Raw genomic sequence first — 23,014 nt, forward strand, 5'->3', positions numbered from 1 at the left:
GACCAGAGGAGGCCCTCTTCTTCTTCCAGATCTCAGAGCCCATCACTACAGTTCATGTAATGAGCTTGAAATTCACACACCTGGCCTTGGCTCTATATCTCCCATACAGCTACATATATGTCCCCCTTAATTGTCCTACTCCAGAGCCTTCAACATCAGCCACCGCAAGTCATCAGTTGCATCCAGCTGACACAAAAGGGGCAGAGAGCAAGACAGAGGATGAAACTACATGGGGAGGCCACATTATAGGTTAATGTGCTTGAAGGAGGCTGTCTGGAAAACACACACGTCAGCTGCAGCCTCTACTTGGGAGGCATAAGTCTGGCCACAGTCCTTTTTGCCCTGGTGTAGAGGAGCAATTAATTCTAAGACTTGAGGAAGACTTGGGCTGTAGCTGCATCCCATGGTGCAGCTCAGCAGGTTTCTTTCAACATTTTTACTCTTGTTTTTACCTGGGAAAAAAAAGCTAAGCAATTCTCAACAAACGAAACACAGCAGACCCCTCTGTACATGGGTCACAGGCACATTCCCTCATTTCACCCCTCCACCACCATCTCAGGGCATGCTGGGGCCATCAGGTCCAGCTCAAAGTTTCAGGTACGCTATCCAAACTTCCATCATGGTAGGACAGGCTTGTCTTACAGTGTCATCTAACAGGACCACAGAATTGGTCACCACCAGATGATTCATGGGAGACAGCACTGTCATCTCAGCCCAGTGTTGAAAGACCGAAATTAAGGACAGCAAATGACAGAACGACCAGTCACCTTGTTATTTTATGAACTAAATGCAACACCCCTTTTTTTTCCAGCTTGGATACAAATGCTAACTCTTTTTGGAGGATGGTCAAGGCATTCCACCTCCCACAGCCAATGGCACTGGGAAGATTGTATGTCTGGCACTACATCCAGTTTGAATCTTCAGGCAGTTGCAGCCAGCTAAACTGAAGGAACGGCGCAGCCGGTAGCCAGAGCCCAGCATGAAACTCAAGCTCCAGTCTCTAGAGTCACCATGGTACATTTATCCAAACCACAACATCTTACTGACAAATATTTCGAAAAGTCCCCAACACTCCAAAAATCCAACACATTTTGTCACATGGACAGACACACATACAGATTAATTGATAAGGTTACAGATATCCCTAATTGGGAGGGGAGGTGGTGGTGTTGTTGTTTAAACAGGATGGAAGTTTCATGAATTTTTAATTTTTATGTTGACATCAACAAATATTCAGGTCCTGAGCAGGTTTGTGGTGTTTCCTACAGCTGAGAAAGGCAGGACTGCACTGTAATGAATATGCCAAGGTCTTGTCAGTGTGGCTGCTGGCAGGAGCAGACCTTGTGATTACCAAGCTCTAAAATTTCCACACAGTCTGTAACACATCCTATGACCAGACAGGGACTCCCTGCATGTTCTGTCTTTGACGTTGCAGATAGGAGGGGTCTGCTGGTGTGTAGCTGTGGCTCTTGGGTGTCTCTTTCTACCTGAGAATGGGCTACTTTTGTTGCATAGTTTGCTCCACACTAGGGATATGAAATGTTGTGTCCAATATACCCATAAATAATTTCCAAAAGGGAAAAAAAAAAAAAAGGTAAGCATGCTGTTTTGGCTTTATAATGTAGTTTATGTGGCTTTTCTGCTCCCTCTGCAGCTGGATGTGGTGGCCAAAAGAAATAGGAACCCAGTGTCACTTTACAAAACTTTCAGACAGGAATACATTTTGTCTCATACAACCCCACAACCCCCACCCCCCCAAAAAAAAAACCCAAATACATCTCTAATAAGCCTGGATTCTGATTGGCTGCGGGTTACCACAGGAGAGGAATCGGGACAATAATCCTGAAATCTGTAGCAGGGCTGACCGTCCAATGTCAGCTGATTGCCTGCGGCTGATGTCCTGTCTGCCCGTCCAAATCTTTGCTTCCTGATTAGCTTAGCTGCGGTAACGTTTCCTGGACCTTTTATTGAGCTTTTTGTTAGGATGGTAGTTTTAGACCAGGGTTATTTATACGCATGCAGTGAGCACTAAGAGGGAGCATCATTCAGTGGAGACAACTGGTACCCAGAAGGTGCAACAAGGGCTCTTCTGTTGGCTCACTGTGTGGCCTTGGACAAGTTGTGCCCAATGTGGGCTCAAAGCCAAGATTTGTCTTTGACTTAATTTTTTTTCTTTCAAAGCCAACAGGAAAATATCTGTTTCTTTTACACGTTCTTAGTGTATTTGTCTTGAGATTTACAGCTTTGCTGCTGATGTTCAGACTGTTTTAGCTGTTTTGAGGCTATTGTAATTTTTCTGATGTCCAAACTCTCTGGCTGTTCATGATGCCTGTATGTCAGATCTTATTTGGCTTCAGCCTGGCATGAACCTAGGAAAAAAGACAGGGAAAAATTATGCACAATTAGAGTCTTTTATACATTTTGCTTCTATAAGCTTCCTGGACAGAGGTAATTCACTTGACTCTGTTCTGAAGAATGATAGTAAAGTTAACCAAAGACTGTTAGATAGAAGAATGGTCCATGAGGTCCATGTGCTCTGATCGCTTGGAAAAGATGCTGCTTAAAGGCTTAATGTATATATAAAAACAGTGTACAACTCAAGGTAAACCAGATGAAGAGAATGAAATATTATGGATTGGTGCAATAGGCAGTGGTCTCACTATTTCAGCTTCTGATCAAAATCTTCCTCCAGTTCAGACCTTGGACCTGGGACACGGAGCCAAGAACACAATGCTTCTGAGAAGCCGCTGTGCTGTGATCATGGTGCAAACAAGCAGATCTGTTTTCCCTAAATATTTCTGTCCTGAGATGCTGCTCTTTGAGGAGGTCAGCAGGGAGTTATGCTTGAAAGGGTGATGGGGCTGTTGTTTTGATTGTCATGTGGAACAGGCTGTATTGAGCTGCAGACCTTCAGAGAGATTCTGTGTATGGGCTGGAAAATGACATGCATTTCCATATTCATTCATGGACAAGACAATCCTCTATGATCCAACTGATAGGTGTATCCCCAGCCTGAACAGTTGAAGTTGCTTTCTACTAGTAGTGGTGATGTAATTGCAAAATCTATGCAAAGGATATTTATCGTGTCTGCTGTAGGACCTAATTTACTAGCAGGTGAGGTAAAATCAGCATTTGATTGCTCCTGAGATAGAAGAAAAACCTTCATAGCAAGCATCTTTTATTCCTTTTGTAGCATACACCCGTTTACATCAGAAGGCTCTTTAACCCATCAGAGACAACAATACCAAAATACTAGAATTTGAAGTCAGGAGTTTTAAAGTGGTAAGAAATCAGTGAAGATAATTCCTTGTGGGAGGAGTTTGCATGGAGCTGTGACTTATCCTTTGTTTTCAACTCTGATCATGTGGTATATATTAGAGTTCAACAGCAGATTTGTAGATTATACTCAGAATCTATCAGGCAAAATTCCATGTCCAGTTAATGATGGAGGTCAGGTCAGTTTAGCATATCATAATGGTCTTTCCTGGCTTTGAATGCTATTAATCTATGAAAGTGCTGAAAAAATGATTCTACAGAACAGTCTCACACACACAGGATGGTCCTCAAATTTTGCTGGTTCTTAAAAACAAGCAAGTGAGTAGATATTTACTTTGCCTTCCTAATACTGCCTTGTCAGTGGTTTCTTGTAGCGTTAAATGATTTTGGAAAGTCTTGCTGCTTGTGTATAGGAGTTACAGAAAAGGATCACTCCTAACCTTGTTCAAGTCTTCTCCTAAACTTGAGGTTTGGTAGACCTTCCCTTCTTTGGGGAGGGTATTGTGCAGTGTCAGGAAAGGCTGCTCCATAGCTAAATTAAACAAAAGGTACCTGAGGTTTGCCAACATTTTCTATAGGTCTTAAAAGAAAAAGGGACATAAAAGGAAAAGGAAAATAAAAGAAACAGAGAAAGTATTAGAGCAATGTGGTTTAGATGGGCTTTCCTCACAATTTGGCCTCAGTTAATTTGCTCCTCCTCTGAAAGAGGATGGGGAAACACAAGAATTTGCACTGGCACCACTGGGACTTTAAATCAAGGACAGTCTTAATTGCTCAGTTCTGTTCATCGGTCTTTCTCCACACACCCTCCCAAATCTTTATCTGTAGTTTGGTGGGGGTTTTTGTTATCCAAGACTATTTCAGTTCTTCTCCCCCAGCCCACACCACCATCCCTAACATTGCAAGACAACTCGCTAGTGCTGAAATACAGTAATATAAAAGCTGCTACTGTTCTCTGGATGGGTTGGAGTTGCCGATTTTCCTTGGCAAGTTCTGAGACAATATTTGGAGGTTGTTGATTCAGAACTGTTAACTGTATTAATCATGTAACAAACATGCAGAGAAATTGCCAGCCTTAATAAATCTTACTAGCGTGCAACTTCCCGTCATAAACACATTCAGAAACACTTAAGCAATCCCTGAGCCTGGAAGATGATCATTAGTTTCCTATCATATGCTTTAGGTTTGCTGAATCAGTCAATGGTAAGTCAAGATGAGCATGAGTTGAAGTCTCCAATTAATTTTCCAATCCCAAGAGGCAAGTGTAAGATAAATGTCTGCAGCCAGCTGTCTAGCATTGCAGCCTCCCGAGAAGCTGTTTACACATTGTTATTATAGTTATTGTTAAGCTCTTCTACACACAAGATTAGCATTTTATTGTGCTAAGTTCTATACAAAACTTGTAATTTGCAACAGGCCATCCCTGTCCTGAGAAACTCCTAGTCTCAGTAGCGAAGAAAGTACTGCCTTATTCAGTAATCATCAGATTAGGAATTAAAACACAGCCAAATTAAATAATTTGCATAAGATTAGTAAAGAAGGCAATGGATTCAAGAATTAACATTAGTTTTTAAGTTTCTTTCTAGCTCTTTGATCAAACCATCTAGGGCAGCAGAAAACAACTCTTCTACGGAAACATTAGCCCGCTGGAAAGATAGAAAGTCATAAGGAGGCTGCCAAGTCAAGTTTCTTAGATTTTAAGGTCTAAGTGGAATTAGATTATTTAATCAGATCTCCAACTCCTCCCACAATATTACATTTCATCCAAACACCCTTTTCAGGAACAATGCTTTTAGTAAAACATACTGCTTGAGTTCTCACTACAATCCTAAAATGAAAACTATGGTGGACACCAAGACATCCATTACACTTGAAGCTGTGAGTTGCTGGGGAGTCAGATGGGTTATAAAAAGCCTGGTGGACCGGTCTTTCTGGGAAACCTATCTGCGCCAAGTGCCTTGCAGTTCTGACTAGCGGAGCAACTTCCTCCTGGGGAAATTTTTTCCTGTTAGCAAGGACATTCCTCTCACTCCCCCAAATAATAATGACCAAAATGAACATAGAGGCAAGTAACATTGAGAATGTGCCTTGATTAAGAAGTGTCTCAGTGAAGAAGTGTCTATCTGCTCTACAGTAAGTACCAGCATGACTGGCATGCATCTCAGACAAAATCACAGACATCTGGATTAAGTCCATAGAAGTTTGGCTCTTAGAAGCAGACAGACAACTCTACCCATGAGATACCTGGCATTGCTCCTTTCTAGCTAACAGCGAAAAAAATCAAAGACCAGAACTGTTTTAGTTAAATGCTTGGAGCTAGAAGAGGTGGACCTGGGAAAAAATCTTGTCCGGGACTGGAAATTAAACAAACACCTTTGTGACCATCCCGCCCAGTAAAAGTTGGAGAGCAGACGCTATACACAGGAAGGTTGTGTCAGCAGTTGCATTTCAAAACTTCAAGATAGCAATGATAAGGACAAAAATATTAGTGTTGTGGTTTAACCCCAGCTGGAAACTAAGCACCACACAGCCACTCGTTCACTCCCCCTCTGCCCCAGCGGGATGGGCAAGAGAATCGGAAAAGTAAAAGTGAGAAAGCTCGTGGGTTGAGATAAGAACAGTTTAATAACTGAAATAAAATAATAATGATAATGATAATAATAAAAATTGTAATGAAAATGAAAACAACAACAACAAACAAACAAGATTGACAAGTGATGCAAATGAAAACAATTGCTCACCACCCTCCGACCGATGCCCAGCCTGTCCCCAAACAGCGGTCCCCCGGCCAACTTTCCCCCTAGTTTATATATTGAGCATGATATCATACAGTACGGAATATCCCTTTGGTCAGTTGGGGTCAGCTGTCCCGGCTGTGTCCCCTCCCAACTTCTTGGGCACCCCCCTACTCGCTGGTGGGGTGGTGGGAGAAGCAGAAAAGGCCTTGACTCTATGTAAGCACTGCTCAGCAGTAACTAAAACATCCCTGTGCTACCACCACTGTTTTCAGCACAAATCCAAAACACAGCCCCATACTAGCTACTATGAAGAAAATGAACTCTATCCCAGTCAAAACCAGCACAATTAGCTAGACCTAACTGATTATATTTACCTGTTCCATTTTCTCTTACCTAAATTTCCCTTCCCTGAGCACAGGATTCATTTCAATGCTGAGCAGATCAGACTCATACCACACTGTAAACTTAGGATGAACTTCATACCAGGAACATGATCAGAGCCTTCATGAGCTACACTCTAAAAATACTATAGCTTTATCTGAAAAGTCAGGCTTGACTCTTCAGCTGGTAATTTCAGCAGTATCCCTGCTGAATAAGATAAAAACATGGAGTCTACTTTTCATCACTACGCAGATGAAATGTGTATGGCCAACATGAATTTGCACTGGTATCCTTGAGTAGGGTCAACAGCTGTTGAAACACCACTATACCACCCACTGGTAGCATGTTGTTGGAAGAAAGAATTCAGTAGCATCATTTATTCCTTGATTTTTTTTTTTTTTTCTCCCATGTACGCTGGATTTTTCATGGCAGGGAAACATAACAACTCTGAAGACTTGGAAGAACAAACAGGAAAAGCTCAAAGACACCCGGCAAATACATGGCAGATCTAGAGAAACAACCCAAATCCCTGAATCCATCTCAGTCCTAGAATTTGGCCTTAAACTAATTTAAAGTGTCATATACAGACTTTTCATTGGCAAGCTGGAATAAGTGGGACACAAGAGTTTTAGTTTCTGCAATCACTGTATCTGTGCTCAATACCTTCCTTCAATATGGTTGCCTGTGAATCTGAAAAGGTCTTTGGATTCAGCTGCAGTAAACTGGCACCTTTGCACCAACGAGGGAAAAATAGAGTGAATGTAATAAGTGAATGTGTCCTGTGTCCCTGGCTGAGTCTGTTCTTCTACTGCTCAGTCCAGTGTTGACTTTGCATGGTTTAAAGCCTTTTCCACAAGTCTATCTTTCTTTCCTTTTCCTCCTTTTTCCTCCTTTTTCCACAGAGCACCTAAAGCTAAAAATAGTGAAAATACCCATCGGCAGTTATTGTAAGTGTCATCCTAAACATCCAGTTATTTTCAGGGGGTTAAAAAATGTGAGTCAGATCAACCTTCAAGAAATGTCCAAAGTATTAGGCATCTGCATGCTGGTCATCAGACAGAACTGGCTTACGATTTGCATGCAAATCACATCCGGAGTTGTGGTGATATTAAATCTAATTTCAGGAGCAGAGGAAAGGTTAAATGCAGCCACATTTCTCCTTCTGTTCAGAAAGAAGCGCTGCTGTACAGAAGACCTTGCATAACTGACATGATCTTTGGGTAAACCTAAGTCACATGAGTTGTAATATTAACCAGTGGAGGGTTGTTGAGGTTTATGTTTGGTTTATTTTTCATACCTAAAAGCCTATAAAATCTTGAGCAGTTTATCACTGTCTTTTTTTCCAGGGTCTTTGCTATAGAGCTGTCAGTTTAAATGGCAAAGTGTCCCCTGACTATCTCCCCTGGAAAGCTCTGCAAAGGTCTGTTTCCCATAAAGCAAAGAACACACCTTCTTCTCCCCCTTCCCTTTTATTTTTTTTTTTATGTAAACCAGTCCATCCATCCTGCCAAGTCCAGAGTCACTTCTTGGCTAAAGGCTGAAAGTGCTTTCTACTCTCACATGAAGCAGGGCGAGTCAGAGAGGAGGTAATGGGTGAGTTTGGGGTGGGGTTGTGAAGAAAGAAAGGAAGAGTGAAGTGTACCTTCATAGCAGGCAAGGGGAAGATGGATTAATTCACTGTAACACAACTGCAGTAGAAAGTCAGCAGAACTTCAAAGGAAATGAACCATAATTCAGGAGAAGTAAAAACAAGCAGCCACTCTTCTCAAATCCCTCTCTCATTCTTTTTTTTTTTTTCCCTCCTGCTTTCTAAAATTCCGTTGTAGTCAGAGAAATCACAGTGGCCAAATACAGGGGGTTTTAATCTGTTAGTTTTATTTAACCATGCCTTCTGGGAGGAAAAACGCTGTGCTTTTGAAAGATGAACCCACTCAGCAGGAGGCTCACATGAGGGATTCCCACCTCACACCCTCTCACAGCGAGACCAGTGCCACAGCCCTTTTCCCCTCCATGAGCCTGATGCAATCAGGGGGCTTTGAGGTTGCTACCATAAAGCGGGAGAAAGCCTGCAATTCAGGGCATGCACCTCCTGGCAGGGGTTAATCTGGTCTAGTTTAGGAGTTTTAAAGTGAGATATATGTCTGAGCCACCTACCCCAAACCTCCTTTAAAGTCAATGAAGGAAAAACAAATGAGGGCAGTTCCACCATAAATTCAACAAGTTGCTCTCTGGAAGTGCCTTTTTCTCTCCCATAATTTTAACTAGGAGCCTAGGATAACTGGCTGTGGTTTAGACATCTAACTGTCAGAGGTCCTAAATTAAGGTAAGGGAATCCAACCCAGAAAAGATGTTGAAGAGTCCATCACAAGGACCCCCTCTCGCAGATCCTTATGTCTTCTGTTCCTTTGCCTTTAGCATTAAAAATACAAGGAAACCAGAAAACAGAACTAGGCAGCAAATGGGACATTAACGGCTCTAAACATACTTACACAAACTTAGAATCATAGAATCATAGGATCATTTAGGTTGGAAAAGACCTTTAAGATCATTGAGTCCAAGCATAAACCTAACACTGTCAAGTCCACCATTAAACCATGTCACTAAGTGCCAGGTCTACATGTCTTTTAAATACCTCCAGGGATGGTGACTCAACCACCTCCCTGGGCAGCCTGTTCTGATGTCCTACAACCCTTTCAGTGAACCCCTAATGTCTTTGCTGACCAGTTGGGTTCTGCTGGCTTGGGAAATAAACTCAGGCTGACCTGCTAGAGGGCTCCCATCATATCAGGAGGGAATAGCTGCCCTTCTTGTACAGAGCATGCTTCTCACTGAAGGTACATCAGAACATATCCACAAAGGAGAGGAGAGAAAGACAAAGAACTGTTATGCCTTTGCTACACTCGATTTCCCCTGCAGGGAGTTATTATTGCCAGATGGATGTTGAGTTATGTTATCCAGCAGATTGACTATACCTATGTTATTCCCAAAAGAAAATAACCAAAACCAGTTTGTTTTAAACACTCTGTAAGCTCTAACATCAGATATCTATTAAACCACTCCAGGTATAACAGTTTTTGGTTTTGACAAGACGCTGAATTATTATTTGTTTGTTCATATTTTGTTTGCACCACTGACAGAAATATATAAATATTATAGTCACAAAATTCACTGAGTTTCTTGATGACATGTATATGTCCACTTGTCTAACTAAGGCTAAATGTGGAAATAACAGGCCCTTTGGCCAAGTTTTTTCTTCTTTGGTAGTTTATTATGAAGGACTGCTCTGTTTTATTTTTCTTTCCCAGCATTTAACCTAATCACAACACCTGTAAGTAAAAGCATCCTTGCTTCTCCCAATTGATCCTCCTCATAGTTCTCATCAGCTTGAATCATACGCTCAGCAAAGCAGAGTTGATTTTTTTCCTGTGTACTTAATTGCTTTCTTTCAGCAAGCTGTAAAGAATTAGTCCACAGGAGCACTGTAGAACAAAGGGAGCTCTGTGGTTGGGGACCACTGCAGAATCATCACATGCACCAGAAGGACTGAAAAAGGGATCATACTTATGGGTGATCTATGGACACATTAAAATTGGTGACCATAGAAAGTATCCAGATGGCATTATTTTTAAATAAGAAGAATCCAATTTGTGAGCTTGTTGTGACATATGTTAAAAAGGTTTGGTTTAGGGCTGGTTGGGAAGAGCTAAGTAAAGCTGGTCACTTCATGTTTCTATCATCAGATTGGATCGCTCTGCAGCAGGGTTGTAGCTCAATCATTGAAAGCATCTGAGAAGGGTAAGAATATGGATGTAGCTGTCAATTGCAGAATGAATGTGTTGCAATCAACACAGGCAAGAAAAAGGAAAACTTGTTTATAAGGCTGGATCATACAACAGACAGGGCACATTTAAGAGCAATGTGTCAGGCACAGATAAAATTGTACAACATTATTACTCTTTAAAACCACAAATACAATTCTGATTGTGTCTATTCAAAAAGATTCCATTCAGACTGCAAAAAATGCAATAAAGGCTATAAGACTGATCAGGGAAATTAAGAGCCTATTACAGATGAGGAAACTACAATAACTATTCTTGCTTAGTCTAGAAGTACCTGAGAGATGTAAATATTAGGAAGGCAGAAATCTATGTATTTAAGAAAACTAAAAGATGTTGGTGGTACATACGTACAAAGAAATTCATAGAACATAACAAATTATAGGTCAGAAATGAGAAGAAGATTTACATACATGAGAAGAGTAATGTTTTGGAAAGATTCCCTAATGGTAACAGAGCGGGCAGGAGTCCTTGATGGTCTTAAAGGAAACGTGAGATATGTAGAGAGGAATTGAAAGATTAAGTTGCTTGATATAGTTCATAATTGCATATAATGTCGCCAGATACCCTTTTTCAGTGTCTTGTGGTCATTGAGTCTGACATCCTGACTAGCATAAGGCATGGAACCTTACCCAGTAAGCTCCCTGGGATGCTCAGTGAGGTGCCAGTAAAGCACCTCTAATTGTCTCTGTAAAATTACAAGAGCAAACAAATTTCACCACGTGGTTTAAAAGGGCCTCTGACTGACTGGAGTTAAGTTTGGATGAGTGTGAAGATGTACCGTAGGATCCCTGACCACCCTCTATCGGTAATATGAGCCCAGACCTGTTCTGTCAGAAGACAACAGTTAATGCCACCACCTCAAGTAAATCCCATTTTGAGGCTGGCTTAAATTTTTCCCATACTGTCAAACAAAAAAAGAATTCACTAGTCCTCTATGTGTATGCTTCACCCCCCCTGCTAAAACTAAACAAACCCCAGACCAATCTCTGGAATCAGAATTGCCAAACCTTGACACTATTGCAGATATAATGGGCTGGTGACCAATCAAAAAAGACTCATGGATGGAAAACGAAGCAGCAGTTTTCAGCAGACTAACATGGAACAGAGACCACCGTCCAAATCAAACGCCAGCATGGAGAAAGAGAAGTTTCCCAAAGAGTTAGTGAGAGACACGTGGGGATTTGCAAATCTGAGTAAGGATTCAGGCTCCTGGGCTGAGGTTTTCTTGGTGTTAGGGGGAACTCCAGGTGGGGTATATTGATAATACTCTGCTTTAACTGAGTCCTGATAATAGATGCTAGGTTTTCCAGATACTCTTTTGTTAGGAGAACAAGACAACTCCAACAGACTCGGGTATCCTGCTGTCAGGGTGAAACAAGGGCCAGCTGCTCCCTATGGGAAGGGGAAACCAAGCACGATAGCAGAGGCAGCAGAGGCAGTGGCCTCACCAGCAGGAATCTCCAGGCAAGTCCATATGACAATCCAGGTCCATGGTCAGAGTTGGTGGGAACCTTCTTTTTTATTAACGTGCTGTCTTTTGGTTGCTGTTCTATTTCATCAGATAATGACTTATCTTGCATTCTGAAGTAGTCATATGAAGGAGAGCTGAAGGTTGTCCTGATATGACCACAGAATTAAAATGGATATCCTTGGACCTCTGTTAACGCAACACAACATCATCCCCCTTTTCCCCATTTGGCTTGTTTTCCCTCATTACTATAAGAGGAGGTTCTTCCAGAAACTCACTCTTGTTATTAGGAAGCTTTTCTTAACTTACAGACTACGTTAACTTATGACCAGTTTAGACCGATTTATTATGATGATTTCCTCTTCAGTGTTCTAATTTACTCATGAACAAGCCCCAGACTGCCTCTCAGCAGCACCGGTAGATTACACAAGACAAAAATTCCTGTATCATTCCAGACACTCGTCTTTCCCTTTCCAGGGAGTCCTATTAGTCCTTTCTGTACCCCATTGCTAGTATGAATTCACCTTTCCTTGCAGAAAGCCCTTAGGCTCACAACACATCCCAGCAAGAAGATTTTTTCCTATACTTAATGTGCAAGAAATTGAGGGCTTGCATTTCTGGCCTCGAATTGGGATCTGGTGTGCTGTATGTCCAGTCTCTCCTAAATGTAGCCAGCATGTGTAGTGTATCTATATGGAAAGGGAAAACAAAAACTTGCCTTGTCCCACAGAGAAGTTTCTCGGCAATAAGTAAAAGTGGAATAATGATCCTACTGTTCAGACACACCTTAGAAATATAATGAATAGAGCTGACAGGCACAATTTGGAAGTCTAGAAATACATTTGTCATCAAGGGATTAAAAATGGAAAAGGTTTGGGTTACAAGCACCAGCCGAAAATCCATTTCCTATCATGTGATGGCGGCAGGCACTGCCGAGGTCAGGATGTGTTCTACCTTTGTAAGCAGTACACCAGTCCCGTCTGTCCTGGAGCTATCACTGTGTCCCAAACGCTCCCTGACATGTTCTTTGAACCCGCAGAGAAAGGTATTTACTGTAGATTAGGCTTGCTTAACATTAACTCCCTTCCCCACCCAAAAATCTGACGTCTTCGCCTCCGATCCAGGAAATGAGAGGTCGGAGGACAATAACCCAGTTGGGCATGGGAGAGGGAGCAATATCCTGACAACCAGGGGCACCAGTGGGATTCTGCTGTCAGAGCCCCGGCAGTCAGAGATCGTGTGGCTTCTTTTGAAACCTATAGGAGGCAGGCGCTGGGCATCTCCAAGAAGTCAACTTACTTGCCAGTGTTTTTGATATGACTGCAAGAGAGGACTTTACAGGATGTTCGTGACCTCATCCCTTATCCTGAAGCTTGTCGGCTCTTTATAATCTCTGTGAATGTCAAAGGGAAACTGAGAAAGACCGAATTGTTCTTCCTCAGATCATAGTGAAAGTGCTGACTGATCAGTTTGTTCTGTCTTGGGATATTTCCTGGAAGAAGTAATCTTATGTTTTATAACTTCATGGCTGCAGTCCATGTCTATTCAGCAAGCTTTCGAGTAGTTCTGGAATGGTACAGCCCATCCATATCGGCTGCTTTCTGTCCTGTGAGTCACCAAGAATCCTATCGCTGCCAGACTAAAAAGCAACCAGAGAGGGCATGGCTAAAGTGTGGTCACCCTTAATCAAGTTAGTTGACTGTTATGAGAAGTAGAAATTAATTAGTGCCTATTGGTTTTGCAGGTGGTTTGTCAGTAAGTGGAAGATAGGTTGCATATCCAGGAATCCTATATGGACTGGAAACAAGGGAATACTTAAAAGCTGTAATAAAAACACTCCTCTCCTTACCTCCTAGACAGAGGAAAGCATCCAAGAAACACACCCCTCTTCACAGAGCTCTTCCAGACACAGACCCTTTGAGAATATTGTGCTCTCATGAGGTACCAAGGGCAGCTTTTGCTGAAGAGTGGGAAACATTAGAATGAGTTTCCTGGAAAGGATGGGGGGTTTCCATCAGTGGATGTCTTTATGAGAAAGTGAGATAAACATCTGTCAATACTAATAGAGGCATACTTGAACCTGCCTTACAGAGGTCCCCTCTGAACACAGTGATTCAATTGCCCTGTGCAGAATTCATGTGAGTCTTAGTGCACCAGTTTCTAAGGAGATAGACTTCTTGATCACTTAACAGCCAAAACATCATGTCCTGTCATGACATTGTAATCTCATTTTGGCTGGAAAACACCTGGAGAACAAGAAAGCCCAAGCAGTGAGAGGATCTGTGTCCCAGCTAGGCCACTATTCACCTGAACCATGTAACAGTAGCCCCAGAGCGCACCATTAGGATGGAAACACCATTTTCTGGGTGATGCTAGAAACCCTGGTCCTGGTCCTTGCAGACATAAAATTCCTGAAGATGTCTCAATTTGTGATCAGCACAGCATTCGCTGCATTGCAGTATAGGCAAGCATGTTTGAGCCATTCGTTCACAAAAGGCTTGCCTGCTTTTCATGTCATGAAACATGTTCAAGCATCCCTTTCAGCAACTGCCAGCATCCCTTTTTGCTGTCGGAGTGAAATCATGATGCCGCATCTCATTTCTCATCTTCAACTTTGAAAGAACACTGAGGGAAACATAGGAATGGTGATTTTTCAGTGCTGTTGCTTCACAGTGATAATCTGGTCATCGTTATTTATTTATATTAAGGAAATGACAAGGAGTTCCATAAAGGAAATAAGATCTACCTTTTTTTTTTTTGCTAAAGCAATACACTTGCTTCAGTCATGATGATTGTGATGTCTAATATTGTTTAATCTGAGAAACACCTGAAGTCAATCATAAGTTTGAGCAGAGTGAAGGAGGGCGTAGGAGGTGCTGTGCGTTTTCAGCAGTGCTGCCAGTCAAGTGATTTGCATTATCTTCATTTAATGATCAAGCCCAGAGGGAAGGACAGTTTGACTGTGTTTGTTCATCATTGATATATCCAACATCCTAACTTGTACACAGCAGTAAAACCGGAGGAGGTTGTCCTTCCCTTGCAGATATTACTCTAGAAAGGCTGAAGGAAAATTAAACAAACATCTTTTTAGTTTTCAGTTTCTGATCTGCAATATAATAAATCATAAATTTATGCTATTTGAAGTAGGGGCATCTTCTATCACAACACGTTTTATCACAGTTATTTGTTTGGAAGATGACTCAATACTCACCATCAGCTAAGCAATGTTCTCCACAGTATCTTCTTCAAAAAGCCTCTGTGGAGCTTGGTTGAAATGTTTCCACTCAATCTGCTTTCTGATAGAATATTAAGATTCTTGGCAAAAGAACTTCTTCATCCTTCCAAAAAGTGTTTGCTTTCCATGGCATATTTCAACATATGCAGTAAAAGGAAATACCTAAAGACCACAAATGTTCCCAAGGACAAAGCACAGTAGGACCTTGTGGGAATTGTATTTTTGGTACCTGAATTTCCCCTTCCCTGGTCTGGGCCAAATTTTTCAGTTAGACTACATCTCCCATGATGCTGCAGTGCCAAGTGGTCTCATGATGTTCTCAGGGAGGCGAAACTATGATGTATTTGCTGTCCGGGGAAGTGAGTGGGTACAGAAGATATTGGTATTACAGTCCAATGAGAAACTGCTACACGATTTCCAAATGTGTATTTTCAGGCTTCAGCCAAAAGCTTTCATTATTCAGCTGAATGAGTTTTTACCAAAAATCAGTGTTTTCTGTGGACAAATCAAGATCACATTCTAACCTGCTTGGTTTTGAACTACAAAGGCAAAATGAATCTCAGAGGAGCTACACCCAAAGGACTGGATTTTCAGCTGGTGTCAATTAACATACGAGCACTTGTTATTAGGGGAGCAATGCTGACTTAGAGGAGCTGAAGATTAAGCCAAAGTTTTGTAAAGTACTGTGTGTTCTCCAGACAAAAAGTAAAACATATTTTCCCTTTAAACCCTGGCTCAGGCAGAAAATGTGGAAGAATACACTGTTCTTCTTAAGAGTCTTTTTAAATATCCAGTTGTTTCACCTTTCCCATTCTCCTGTGCTACTTTAATTGATCTAATTTTTTTAAAGCTGTTTGGTTACGATCAGTGTCATACATAATCAGGAAAGAAACTGAGAATTTTGGTTTTATATCCATGTTTGCACAGTCTTGGTATTATGTTTAGTATCATGAGGCTCCTTCTTGCTTTCTGTACCCATTTCCATCTACCACTTTCTCTATTTTTTGAAAGTGCACATGCAATTTCTGCCATGCTTTCCATAATACAGGAAGAGCTGCCTGCAAACATCTTTAAAAGCGCTGTATTGATCTTTCAAAGCCTCCCTTAGAGCACTCCTTGTCTTGAAGTTATACAAACAGCTTGATGACATTTAGTTTTCTGATGTGAGTAATAGCTGTTGTGCTACTCAATACAGTGGGATTTAGCTGATCAAAGACAGACGTATGTCTGTATTGTATGTATCTACATCTAAAACCACCTTCCCAGCCTCTCTTTCTAGTCAAAGGTGAGAAATGGGCACTTTTGGGTGTGATTCAGCTGATCTCTTCTGAACATCTCCCTTAAGATGAGACATTCTGCAACTTAAACTCCTTCCACAGTGTAAATTATATCTCCATGAAGTATAAAGGGAGCCAAGGGTGACCAGATCAGGTGGAAGTGTTGGTTGGGTAAGATGAATCCCAACTCTAGTCTGTCCTAGCTTTTTACAGAGACATGCAGCAGTCCTCCATCCTTATCCCTCCACGTGGCTGGAAGGATGTCCCTTCAGGTGCAAATATTGCGAGTGGTGTGAAAAGTGTGATTTTTTGGTGATACCAGAAGACATGTGTCCCATGTCCATCACGTACATGGATAAGGGTGTGCAATCCTAGCATAGAACCAGACTCCGCTTTTTCATGGAGCTGGGGGTGTGAAACTTCAGGTCCTGTGGCAGACGCATTTGTGGGCACATGCTGAAGAAGATGTGGAAAGAAGAGCCAGAGATCCAGGCAGAGTTGCAGGAATTGTTCTAGCAGGCCAAATTCAGCCCCCAGGACACAATGCCCAAACTAACACTATCTCTGTTTCGTTCAGTGTATGAGTCCTGCTTAGGCAATCCTTATCTACACCCTCTTCCAGGCTTCCTAATCAGTGTTAGAGAAACAGTCCACATTATTCTTGGTCACCTCAGGGCCATTTTTGATCAGATATCATGATGAGAACAGGGATGACGTAATTACCCCCACAAAACCAAAATAATAATAGTGATTATAATAATTTATTATTATTTCTTTTTGTATGTTCATCCACTTTGGAACATTGATTTAGCTGAAAAGGGACATGTTTTCAATTAAACCAAATGGGATTTAAAATTAAAAGGCACTGACCTTAAAATTAGACCAGGAGTTTTCATCTCAGAGGTCAGTTGTTCCTGGCAGGAGTGGCAATGCATCACGAGTAAGTTGGCTTTAAAATTTAAAGCATTTAAAACAGCCATGCCAAACATATTTTTGCACACTTATGCTTGCCTATTGAAACAGCAGTGCACTTGCTTTTACATGTAGCAGTAATGGTCAGACATATCTGGAGAGAAGTAGCTTTATATTGAAGGAGAAAAAAAAAAACCACTTTTGAGCACATACAGTAGTTACCAAACTTCTCACCAAGCCCTTGGATTTAAGATGCAGTTTCTGTTAGCTTGTACATCAATGCTAGTTACATCTTCATGGACCTACATACAGAGCCATAACCTGTGCAGTGGGTTACCAGTGCTATTTCATAAAACTACTTAGGAAAGGAAAAGGAACTTTTTGAATTAAACATTTTAAATTAAACTATTAAATTAATTTAAAAAATTAAATTCATTAACCAGTTAAAACATGGACTTAAAATTAAATCCATTCTGGGCTTATTTTTCTTTTCTTGTGGTCAGGTTCACTAAGCAGTGGGCTATGCTAACTTCCAGGAGTCTGAACTAGCTGGGGACCCCTTTCCAGCATGAAAAGGCTTCTTCCTAACACTTGTTGGAAATCCACTGCTCTTTCCAAGGTGAATGGCAGCTGCAATTGTCCAGCATGTAAGATCAAGTGTTAGAGGTCACAGCCACTCTTCAGGGAAAGCACATAAGCGTGTACTTGACTTGAACCGTGTGTGTGAAACTGCAGCGGCACAGGGCGGTTAACAGATCCCAGCTGGTTCCAGCTTTTCTTGAACTGATGGATGACAGGCACAGGAAGATGGATCAACAAATGGGTGAGTAAGTGGGAGGGAATAAGGTGTTTCTCCCATGGCTAGTGAGTGGAAGGGGAGATACCCTCTAGGAAGTTATTCCCCTGTGCTATTAACTCGTTTTCTTCCTTTTCTTTTTTTTGAGTTTTTGGCAGATAATAAACATGCCCCGATGAAAGGTGTTTACAGGGTTTAGCCTTAGAGCCTAAATGAAACCACGCAGCAGTTTACAACACATTTAAATCCCATTGACATCAGGGTGCCAATGACTTGTACTGCAGAGTCTCACTGACCTGGGGCATAAGGGATAGCATACCAGTGCAATGTCCATTGTCGGAGTAGGTTCGAGTTGCTAAGTCTCCTACACTGAGTATGAGACTCACACAATTTACTTCTGACTCACCTTCCTCCATTCCTAGAAGCTGAGCGGGGAGATCCCAGCTCTGTGCAGCACCACCGGGCCCTGCTAAAGGAGTTTTACCCAGAAGAAAAAGACCTGCTAGGAGATATTTGGCAACTGTAATATGCCACCATGAATGTTTCCATTGTATGACCTGCCATCTCCAATGTGACCCCTTATCCATGACCTAGAGTGGCACCGTTTCACATCACGGGCAACAGCATTAGCTTTTCATACAGAAAAATTTGCAAATACATATTTTACAGTCACTGCTTAGGCTCTGACTTCTAAAAAAAAGCCCACTGATCACAAAGGCATATTTTCAGTATTTACTGTACATTATTTTTGCTTTAAGTTTTAGTAACCGCTGTGTATACAGAGCTTCGTATCATTGCCATTTCTGATTCCAGCTGGCTGAAGATGTTGGCAAGGAGGTTATCAACCCAGATGCAATTTATTATTATTGCCTTCTCCCTTTGTCCAAACATTTTTCTAACCTGTTAAGCTTTCTGTGATCGATAGTTTCAGATGATTTTTCTTTTGCCAAGTGCTGAGCTAAAAAAGTCTTTTCTTAATCAGGAAAATATCCGTAGGGGCTAGGCTTTAACATGGAGTAGTATATCTAGGTCTTTTGATTAAAAACGTGAAACAAAATTGGTAAGAAGCCACCAACTGATAGCAAATTGAGTCTCTAGCTACAGTAGTTTTAGTACATAAAATATTACCGTATGATGTTACAGTGCATTTCTCCAGGATGATTTGAATCAGACTGGTGTTTTTTTCCCCTGAAGCTTGTAGTTAGATAAATGCCAGACATCCATTTTGCATACTGAACCGGCTACACAGCTCTTTAAAAAACTGATCAAGCAATAGGCATTATGAAGTTGACTCTTTAAAACCCAGATCACAGAACTGAGTTGTGCTAACCCCATGGCAGGCTTCTTCTGGCACGACCCCACTTCTGTTTGCACCAGAGCTTGTCGGGGATTGTCACTTGAGGGATAAAAGCTGCTTACCAGAAAGCTTGCTGCCAAAAAAAGGACAGTACATGAAATTACTCTTTTTCCCATGGCAAAATAGAGTCAAGGAATAAAGGAAGAGCTCTGAACAAGTCTTCTGTAGAAAAGCCTCATGAGGAGCTTCATAGAGGAGCAAGTATGGAAGAGGACTATAAACAGGGAACTGAATTAGTTGTCCATTTTTTGTGACAGAGCAGCAATGATATGGCTCCTGGTGTGTGGCTTTGGGGTCTTCCATACCCCTATCATCTCTTTGCTGGAAGGATCCTGGAAAAAAGGGGTGGAGGAGGGATCACTTTGCTTTTGCTGGAGATCCGTGCACAAATCATCCAGAATTACTCTGTGAAAATGCCGGTGCTAGAAGATGGATGAAAGGACAGGGACAGAGGAGGGAAGGAACTGCTAGATCCAAAATAGTCAACTGGGTTGGTAATCCAGGCAAAAATCCTACTTTTCCTGTCTGCAGAGTAGGTACTTACAGCAGGGCTAGGACATCTGAGCTTCCTTATAAGTACTGTAGAAAAAGAGCCCCTCTTACTGAGCAGATCTGAAAAAATTTAAATACAAAGTTTGTAAAGAGATGAATTACATCCCAGATTGCCTTGACTGGATTGCTTCAGTATCCTCCAAATATAAAGATAAAGCAGAGGTTCAGGTATAACTACATCTTCATTGCGGATGCTCATGGTTCATCAGATGAATCCCATGTGATTCTCCTGGGAGAAACCTCCTGTTTGAGAAGGGGCTGGGTGTTTCCCTGGGGACATCCTTTCTGAGAAGCTCCAGCAAAGCATTATGCTCAATGTGAGACACAGGCATAGTTTCAGGTAGTATTTAGTTTGAACTGACATGTTGGTTAAGCATCCCTGTGAGTTCACGTGGAAGGGGGCCTGGGAAGCAAAGAGCACTCTATAGTCAAATCAGAGTCTTACCTTGTAAAACTAATACCTCAATTTCTTTGGATCTAGTTGACAAAAGTTTTCTAAACTTATCTAATAATGCTTATTTTGGTCACACGTCTTTGCTTAAGTTGTTTCACTTATTAAGCAGCTGGAATTGTCTTTTTTTTTAAAATAAACTTTTCTATTAAAATCAGAGATATCTAGTTCATAGTTTTCAACTTGCTTGAAAATCCCAGTGTAAACGCCAGTGAAATACACTTTGATCCAAGGCCAAGGAATCAGAGGTGGATCGGGATTACAGACGGGGGTATAATTCAAATGGATTCTGAAACCATCAGCACTAGCAGGTTAGTGGTGGCCAGTGTGATCAGGAGGCAAAAGGCAGCCCTTTTTCACACTTCTCTGAAAAAAGTAAGCAACTCGTTGCTTCCAGATGTTCTGAAAGGAAAAACAGAAATGCACTGAAACAGGGTTAGGCCACATCACAGGGGAGAAATCCAGCAGAGACTTAAACATGATTTTCTGAGGAAGTCTATAAAGTCAATTGCTGAAAGCTGGGAGGGTGTGGTGGGGAAAAGTAACTCTATGCTGCCTGAGTTTCTTCTACTTTTTTCTTCCGTACTTACTTTAGCATCCTGTGTTGGAAAGAGGATCCCAGCCCAGGTCGCTCTGACAGATACAGCCACTTTTTGTATGCTCCCACTCCACTGTTACGCCAGGGAAAGACATTATCTTATAAAACACGTGTAGTTCTCAAAGCAATCTGATATGGCTTATAGGAGCCCACAGAAGATGGAAATAAAAATTAGTAGAAATGCTGACATTGAGATCTGGATTCTAGGACCTATCTATATGAAAACACAGTATTTTCTTTCTTTCTTTGCTTTGAAAAACACAAGCATACTTTATGTTCTCACAACAGAGAAAATAAAACAAATGATGGAATATAAAATGATACAAAAAGTGTTAAAGCTTAGGTTAAGTTTTATTCAGTTGTAAATGGAAAATGTTGAGTCAGCATTGCAGAAATTAGTTCACTTTTTTTTTCTTTTTCTTTTTTCTTTTTTTTTCCTCTGAATTGATCTGTCTTGAATTGAAACAGATGAAAAATCTTTCTCTTGGCTCCCTGTGTAGTTAGTTAAGGGGAAACTAATGGGAAAAGTCAAAAAGGTTGATAATGTCCTTGCAGGTAAGGATCTTTCCCAATTTATTTGAAGTCTGGAAAGAGAGTCTTTAATAATTCTTTCCTGCTAGCTTCTTCTAGGGAAATTTCATTTGATGGAAGTGGTAGAGGATTAGAAAGCATTTTCTAATAAAAGACTGTACCCCAAAATATTTATTAAAAAATCCCCTCACAATGATTTAAATGACATTCTTTTTTTTTCTTTTAAAACAAACTGAACAAACCTGTGAGGTTAGATCTTACTATGGTTAAAAGAATAATACATACCATTCTAAATGCTATTAGCACATTCATAAAATAAAAAAAAGGCCCATATAACTATTTTAAAGCATTTCTTAAAACGAGCTAAGAAAGCTAACATCCAGAAAATGAGGGCATTGAAATACAAATTGCATTTATAACCAGTAAAAAAACTTAGACTATAATTAATCCAGCTGAACATCCAGGAGAGCAGCTAATATGCCAGGACTCTGTCACAGCATTTATGCATGAACTGACCCAATACAAATGAACATCTAAAATTAAACTCAAAAGTTCCGACTTCATACGAGTGGCAAGGAGCAATACACTCGCTGAGATATTGGAAGGGGTAAGATTTATGCTGCTGGCTTTCTCTTTTCCAAGCCATTCCTTTCCTGTTTTCCAGAAAAAAAAATATCATGTTTCTTTTAGTTACGGGAAAACTTTTCAATTACACAACAGGTGTTTAACCAAATTCGGATAAGAGCAAAACCAATAGACAGAGCACACAGCAAACCTTTCCCCCCACCTACCCCTCCTTGGGCTTCTCCAAAATGTAATGAAAACATCTAAGTATGTTATCCAAAATCCCCTTAGCACTTTAGTAAGGTCTGAGGTCATTCCGTGCTTCAGCTAGTAACCCAAGGTGACCTCATAACCAAGTGCATGACTGTATTGCCGTTAAATTGATTAATAGTGGTGCAATCAAAAGATTCCAATTCTCCTGCTAGTATCAAAGGCCTAGGAACCACAGGTTAATTCTCCAAGTCATTTTCTTTACAGAAGTTTGTCAACTCCCTGGGTTCCTGGAGACAGATTTGTTTGTAAGAAAAGGCATGAGGAACAGGAGCTTGATGAATCTGTCCACCTTCAACTGTATCCTTTTTGTTAGAGACGTGTAATGAGTTTTACAAGTCATCCTGGACTGTGTATCTCAGTCTGTCTTTTCAGACAGATTTCCTGTACTTTTCAGACAGATTTCCCCTGTACTCAGCACTGGTGAGGCCGCACCTCGAATACTGTGTTCAGTTTTGGGCCCCTCACTCCGAGAAGGACATTGAGGTGCTGGAGCGTGTCCAGAGAAGGGCGACGGAGCTGGTGAGGGGTCTGGAACACAAGTCTGATGAGGAGCAGCTGAGGGAGCTGGGGTTGTTCAGTCTGGAGAAGAGGAGGCTGAGGGGAGACCTTATTGCTCTCTACGGTTACCGGAAAGGGGGTTGTGGTGAGGTGGGTGTTGGTCTCTTCTCCCAAGTGACAAGTGACAGGACAAGAGGGAATGGCCTCAAGTTGCACCAGGGGAGATTCAGACTGGATATTAGGAAAAAATTCTTTACTGAGAGAGTGG

This window comes from Gavia stellata, chromosome 6 (assembly GCF_030936135.1).
Source record: "Gavia stellata isolate bGavSte3 chromosome 6, bGavSte3.hap2, whole genome shotgun sequence".
In the NCBI taxonomy this organism is placed as follows: domain Eukaryota; kingdom Metazoa; phylum Chordata; class Aves; order Gaviiformes; family Gaviidae; genus Gavia; species Gavia stellata.